We start from the raw sequence: 8501 nt of genomic DNA on the forward strand, positions 1-8501 counted from the left end.
ACTAGATTTCATTACTATCTCAGAAACATGAAGAGATACTTTCTCAAAAGCATTTCTTAAGAACCTTTGTAGTGGAAAAGAATTTCTTTGGCATAGTAAAGCACCTAGAGGAAGATCAGGAGGAATCTTATTATGGGTAGATTTGGACACTTATGACATAGGAGGTATCGCCGAAGGAGATTATTATGTTAAATTCCAGTTATGTAATAAGTCGGATAGTTTTAAATGGGCTATGCTGAATGAGAGAAGCATGTGGTGGGCTCAACCTGAGTTTGAAGACATTTTCTTAACGGAACTAGCTCATATGTGTAGAAATGAATCCTATCCTATTTTAATAGGAGAAGATTTCAATATTTTGAGAGGCCCACATGAAAAGAACAATGACAATTTTGAACATAGATGGCCTTTTTTGTTTAATGCAATTATTAGTGGGCTAGATCTAAGAGAATTGCAAATGTTAAGAAGGCAATACACATGGGCTAATTCGCTAAATGTTTCGTCTTTTGAAAAACTGGATATAATTCTAATAAGCATAGAATGGGAGTAGAAATTTTCACTCTCACTGTTCAAGCTCTGACAAGAAAAATTTCTAATCATACGCCATTGCTACTAAACATAGGGGAGGCATCGGTAGCTAATAACCAACCTATGTTTAAATTTGAACTATGATGGTTACTGTGGGATATTTTTTTATATGGTAGCTGAAGTATGGTCAAATAAAATGAGGGGTAACACCCCTATGGAGAGATGGCAGGCAAAGATTCAGAGATTGAGACATCATCTAAGAGCCTAGGTAAAAAATGTGAGTGGTATGTACAAGAAAGAGAAGAAGAAACTCTTGGTCTAGCCGGATGAACTTGATAAAAAATCAGAAAGAACTTTGTTGTCCCCTAATGAAGTTAATCTAAAGCATTATCTTAATGAAAGGCTAGCCCATCTTTTGAGACAATAAGAGATTAAATGGTACCAACGTGCAAAGGTTAAAGAGTTACTTCAAGGTGACTCTAATACCAAATATTTTCACTTGGTAGCAAATGAGAAACATAGAAAACAAAGAATTCTTAAGCTAGAAAATGATGGCCAAATAATTTGAGAGGATGCAGATCTAAAGAAACACATCACCTCTTACTATAAGGGTTTGTTTGGACATCTGGAGAGTAATCATTTTTCAATGGATGAGACATGACGAGATGACATTCCCTAGGTTTCGGATGTAGAAAATGAAATGTTAACAGCGGTGTTTACTGAGAATGAAGTAAGACACGCTATATTTCAAATGAAACACAATAAGACCATGGGTCCAGATGGATTCTCATCAGGGTTCTACCAAGCTTTCTGGGAATTGATAAAATTTGACTTGATGCCTTTGTTTGAGGACTTCCACAAGGGTACTACCTCTGCATTGCCTTAATTTTGGGACCATAATATTATTGCCCAAGAGCAGTAAAGCCACTCAAATTCAACATTATAGGCCGATTTTCCTATTAAATGTAAGCTTCAAATTTTTACCAATGTGGCTACGAAAAGAATTGTTGGTGTAACGCAAAAGGTAATAAGTCCAACGCAAATGGCTCTTTTGTCTCAAAGGAATATTATGGAAGGGGTGGTTATTCTACATGAAACCTTACATGAGCTGCATCGTAAGAAATTAAATGGTGTAATACTAAAAATAGATTTTGAGAAGACGTATGATAAAGTTAGGTGGTTTTTTCTACAACAAGTGTTAACAATGAAAGGTTTCTCATCAACCTGGTGTGAGTGGATAATATCTTTTGTTCAAGGAGGAAATGTTAGGATAAAGGTGAATGACTAGGTTGGACAGAATTTTTAGACTAAAAAAGATCTTAGACAAGGAAATCTATTATCTCGAATACTATTTAATATAGTAGTTGATATGCTAGCCATTATCATAAACAGAGCTAAGAATAATGGTTAAGTCACTGGGGTTGTACCACATTTAGTTGATGGAGGTTTGTCCATCTTACAGTATGAGTATGATACAATCATCTTCATAGACCATAATTTAGAACAGGGCAAGAATATGAAGTTATCGTTTTGTGCTTTTGAGCAATTATCTAGCCTTAAAATAAATTTCAACAAGAGCAAACTCTTTTGTTATGGTCTAGCTAAGGAATGTGAGGAACAATATTCGCAACTATTTGGTTGTTGTATGGGTACCTATCCTTTTAGATATTTAGGTATTCCAATGCATCATAAGAAGTTATACAATAAGGATTGGAGGATCATTGAAGATAAGTTTGAAAAAAAGTTGAGCAGCTGGAAAAGTAAACATATGTCAGTTGGGGGGAGATTGGTTTTAATAAACTCAGTTTTAACTAGCTTGGCAATGTTTATGCTCTTTTTTAGGTCCATAGGGGTGTCCTACAAAAATTGAAGTATTATAGATCAAGGTTTTTTTGGCAAAGTGATGGCAAAAAAAGTATAGGTTAGCTAGATGGGATATCCTTTGTCAACCAAAAGACCAAGGAGGGTTGGGTATCTAGAATATTGATTTACAGAACTAATGTTTATTAAGCAAATGGTTGTTCAAGTTAATGAATGAAGAAGGTTTATGGTAGGACCTCCTGAGAAATAAATATCTAAAATTCCAAACAATTGCTCAAGTGCAGAAAAAAGCTGATGATTCGTAATCTTAGTGAAAGGATCTAATGGCCCTAAAAGGAGGGTGAATAGGCACTAATCAAAGCTAAACCAACCACTGAATTCTAGAACAAAGAGCAACCTTAGTCTAGAATGAATAAATGTAACTAGACAACCTAGCAATCTAGAATGTTAAGCACAAACATGCAAGCATATAGAATATAAGTAAAGTGCGAAATTGAGACTTGTATGAAGGAAATGCTAGAAGCAAAATAGGAAATGTAACAAGAGTCGGGAAAGAGGACACCGAATTTTTCTCGAGGTATCGAAGAGTTGGCACTCTCCACTAATCCTCGTTGGAGCATCTACACAAGGATGTCGCTTCCCCTTGAGTCATCAAGACTCAAATGCTTACTAGTGATTGCCACTTCTCCATCTCTAGATTGGCGGATATCAAACCAAGTACACGAGCTTCCCGGGGCTCCCACAAGACCTCCAAGAGCTCACCGAGAACACATTCAATCTCTACGACTGGCTAGGTTGCCAACCACCAAGAGTAACAAGCTAATTGGTTCACTTGATCCCTATCAAGACTAAATAGCAGCTAGATGCATACTCGCTACTCTTGAAGCACTAATAGAGTCCTTAATCTTCAATTAAGAACTTGCAAATCACCTCAAGTGCTCTCCCTTGCCTCTAGATGATACACATTGTGTATGAATGCTTCTGGGTTGCAAGAGAGACGAATGAAACCAAGTGAGGGGGTATATATAGGCTAGAGGTCCAAATCTAGTCGTTGCCCAACCACTCACTTTTTCTTGAACACCGGATGGTCCGGTGCACACGTTTCTGTTAACACCGGACAATCTGGTGAGTATACTTTTTCAACACGCTGGTCTAATAGTTGTCAGTAGTCGTTGCAAAATGCTCCGGTATTCCTCCACATAGTATCACCGGACAATCCGGTGAGTTATAATCTATTTCCTCCGAAAATACCAAGCTTCTATTAAATAGTCTAGTGATAACTCCTTTAAGTCATTGGATAATCCGGTCAGTTCAACTCAGATTTTCTCCAGAAAAACAATCCTTCTGTTAAATAGTCCAGTATTAATGTCCTTCAGATCACCGGACAATCCGGTGCATGTAACTTCAAATTTCTTTGAAAAATGACTTTTCTCTTAAATTCTCTGGTGCAAAATTTCTCTCATCACCAGACAATCCGGTGAGGTCATTCGAAATCTTCACACAGAGAGAAAATGGTCCAGTGAGTTTAATCCTTCTCACACCGGATAATCCGATGAGAACAAACTTTCTGCAACTTGATCAATTCAATCGACTTTGAGTTCTAACTTCTCAACTTCTCACCCATGGGTTTCTTTTAGCTACCTAGTGCTAGATTTTCATAAGTGTGTATTCAACTATGTCTAGACTCAACTAGATCAAGCTACAACACTTAGCTCCCCTTTATAGTACGATCAAAAGATAAAAAGAGACATGTCTACTCTAAGTGTCCTTCATCACCTTGTGATACTTAGAACTAGAACATCTTTAATCTTGATTCAAATATCCTTTGATCGACCAATAGAATTCTATGAGGGATCAAGAAAATCCATTCAATCATTATGAACTAAATTTTTTGATTCCCTTCAAAACATATGCATTAGTCACAATGATACGATTATTATTAATCACCGAAACACTTACCACTTACTTAGGGGCCTAGATGCTACACTTAGTTAGGACTAATGAATGTCAAAGACAAATTCCTAAATTTGGATAAGTTCCATCTTAATGATGGAAACTAAATCCGATTCTGGGAGGATAAGTGGTTGGGCAACTTCACTCTTAGTGAGCAATACCCATCGCTATAAAATATTGTTCGTAGGAAGAATACATCCGTTGCGACGGAGTTTGATAGAGTTCCACTAAATATTTCATTTTGAAGATCTTTAGTTGATAGTAACTTAATACATTGGCATCAGCTGGTTGCTCACATAGGATATGTTCAACTGAATGATCAAAAGGATATGTTTAGGTGGAATTTACATGAGAATGGACTTTTCACATTCCATTCTATGTACATGACTTTTGTAAACAATGACAATGTAAACGTGAATAAGGTGGTTTGGAATTTAAAGGTCCCTTTAAAAATAAAGATCTTTTTGTGGTACATAAAGAATGGTGTTATTCTAACCAAAGATAACTTAGCAAGATAAGGAGGTAAAAATGTTGCTTTTTTAGTAATAATAAAACGATTCAACACCGGTTTTTTTACTGTTATTTTGTTAAGTTCCTATGACGTGCAGTTCATATTGCCTTTAATATCACTATACCTTTTAGTATGGATGATTTATTTGAAGACCGGCTTACTGGCCGGGGAACTAAATACAAAAGACAATTATTAATTGAGGCATCTGCATTATATTGGGCTTTATGGCTTAGCAGTAACGATATTGTGTTTGACAAAGTATCTTCTAAAAATCATTTGCAAGTACTACTCAGAGAGATATACTGGTTCCACTTCTAGGTATAACTGCAAAGGTGTGAAGAAAATAAGAAGAATATTCAAATTGTATGCCGTGCTCTAGAGACTACGGTAAACCATGAGATCCATGTTTTCATCCCTTTCCCACTGACAGTTAGATCGAAACGATTTGTAGTCTTGAAGGCACATGTACAGTAGATCAATCTCCCTCAACCTCCATAGCAACCCGGTTCCTTTGGCACACGATTCAGAGGTGTCCCACTGCACCATGAGTCTATTTGTATCGGAGTTTAATTATGTCTTGGCGCCTTGATCCGACACAAATGAGAGGTAAAAAGAGGTATTCCTGTGGAAGTCCTCCAAAACCTAGTGAGATCGAAGGATGATTGGTTACCAGCAGTGTTCTAATTTTAAGTCTACCATATAGCGTATATATACCACAGGTATTTCGGTTATCACCGGAAGGCATACTGCCATGCATGCGAACATGGATTTTTGTCGACTAAGAGGTGGACGGATGCCAGTTTTCCACATGAACAACAACCGGAGCATATATGTACTAGCGGATCATTATTTCAGATAAATTTTAAGAGAAATCCAGTCTATCAGTGTCCTTGTTTGCAGAAAATAAATTCAGCCACTCGCATTGCATGTCGACACTTGTGACCTGTGTCCTGGATCCTGATGCATATATAGTTGGTGACCGGACTGAGATTTTCTAATCTGCCTTGATCTGGTTGGTTTGTCCTTAATTGGTTGGCACGTGCTAGTCCTTTCCCGTTCAGCGGATCCACGTGTATATCTTTTTCAAGTTTTTTTAGGAAAATATCTTTTCAAGTTTATCACACAGATCCAGTTTGATGATGCTGCAAGCATCGATCGGGCTCCTACTGCCTGAAGAAAGATACTCGGTTGGTACTAACTAATCTATAATCCCGTGGGTGTTAAGCATATCGTCTTACAAGGAGCAGCAGGAAAAATACGTGGATGTAGATAACGACGGAGTGGCGTTTCATGGAGCGATCTGTGTGTGCCGGAATCGCAATTCCGCTGCACTGCACAGCACAGAGATCGACGCAGGTTTTGGAGCCCGGACAAGGGTCAACGGGCAAGGAGTACTAGCTGCAACGCCGTGCATGGTCCCGGTGCCACAGCCTCTTCTCCGCTCACCCGTTCCGACCATCCCGAGTCGCAAATACTGGTGCGCACGCGCACCGCATGCGGGAAAGCTGTAAATGCAAGTTCACAATGTGTTAAGTACATACGATCTATTTTATTTATTAATTTCTCTTACTTAATATTTATTGATTCTTTAATTGATTTTATGATTTTTTATTTATCATTTCAAAATAAATCTTAATGTAAATGAAGGATCCTTATAACCATTACGTCCATATGCGTCACTAAAAATTTATTTCGCTACTTAAAAAAACTATTTTTTAAGACACCCAAAATACCTTTCTACATACGGGTCATATGGCAAATCGGTTGAGCGATTTTTCAGAGACAAGCGACAGAAGAAACCATCTATGTAAAGGTTATTTACACAAACAGTTCCTTATGTGAACCGCTTGTAAAAATCGTTCATATAATGAACCGCATGTAGAAATGAATCATTTTTACATGTTGTTCCATATGTAAACCGTTTGTGGAAATATACTGATTAACACAGGCGATTCATATAAGGAACCGTCTATGATAATGATCATTTTCACAGACGATTCACAGAACCGTATATGAAAATGGAGGGTTATTTTCAGAGACGGATCATATAAGGAACCGCCTATAAAAATGGATGTCAGTTTATCTTAAAAAATTCATAACTTTTTCATACGAACTCAAATAGAGATAAATTTTATATAAAAATTATAGCCATCGACGAGATCTATATATCCAAATGATCATTGAAGTTTTACACATAAGTTTCAATCACACATATACTATTATTGCTATAAATCCTATTAATGCAAGTAAACCCAGAGAAGAAAAAGAATACTACCAACTTCAACATCTTCAGCAAGACAACTAGAAGAAGATCAAAGACCTCCACTATCAATAGCAAGACTCTACTTACAGAAGTACTAGTGATAACAATAACATCAAGTGTTATCGAGCGTCAGCACGGCCATAAATATTTTTTATTTTTAGTTTATTTTTCTCTTATTTTTTCTCACCTCAGCAGCATTAGAATAGAAACCATAGTACATTTTTGCTCAAGTTTGATATAAGGAGTGACTGCTATGTACACAAACGCGTGTTCCAAAAACAGTGCAGAAACTTCTGGTGGCGAGAACTCAATCTTCCAAGCCATTTTTGGTCTCAAAAAATTACCAAAAACGGATGTAACTTTTTCTGTAGATATCCGTAGAGTCAAAAAAAAGTCCAAATCGGAGTCTGTATGCAGAAGTTATGGTCGTCTTATGGAAGACGTTTCATAGCAATTATCACAGGCGGTTCACTTAAGGAACCGCTTGTGAAAGTCAGCTTCCATATGTGGTTACTAAAGAGAACCGCCTGTGAAAACCTTCAGCATAAAAGGATAAAAGGACAAAATATCATGTTTCAATCACAACTACTTGATAGGTAAGGTGGTAAGGCGTTTCACGCGCGAGGGTAGAGGGGAGGGAGGTCACGGTTTCGATTCTCATGAAACGCAAAAACTAAAAACTATGTAAAAATATAGCATGGCCATTGACTTGCAACAGCGCGGTCGCGGGGTTCCTCAAGTAAAAAATGTTTTTTGTTTTTTTACCAAAAACATCGATTCGGAGACCGATTATCACATGCAATTCACTTTGTGAAAATCCATTTCCAGAGTCAGTTTCTTGAGAGAATCACCTGTGAAGACCATTTCTACAGGCGGTTCACTTGAAGAATCGTCTGTGGAAACCGTCTATTTTACGCCTGTGAAAATCGTCTATTTTCACAGGCATTTGATCACAGATGGATACATTAAATATTTGCAAAAATATGTTATAAACCGTCTCTAAAAATAATTTCTATAGTAGTGTCTTTCAAGAAAGTTCATACGGATCCAGCCTCCAAAAACATAGGATATCGAAGACACCATCGTCACCCCGTCCAAAATCCCAGACCTGGGTTTTCACTGAAAAATCCTCTGAATACAGGAGGCACCATGACGACACCTCAAGGGAGAAAAGCGGCATCAATGACGTCACCGTCTTCAGTTAGGAAACCGGACTAGGCTTTCGTCTGGTCTGCAGGTCACACGTCGGGGTTTAGGTTTTGCGCGAGCGTTGGTGCCGGACTCGTTAGGCAAGGCGGCCGCGTCCGTCCGACGTCCCCGGGAGCACGGGAGGTTCCCACCCAACAACCACGTGCCGAAACCCAGGCCCCCGCCCACTCCTGACCGCGCGGCTCGTCTCTTCTTCTACCGCGCGCGCTGGCTGGACTC

This window comes from Phragmites australis, chromosome 3 (genome assembly GCF_958298935.1).
Source record: "Phragmites australis chromosome 3, lpPhrAust1.1, whole genome shotgun sequence".
Classification (NCBI taxonomy): Eukaryota; Viridiplantae; Streptophyta; class Magnoliopsida; order Poales; family Poaceae; genus Phragmites; species Phragmites australis.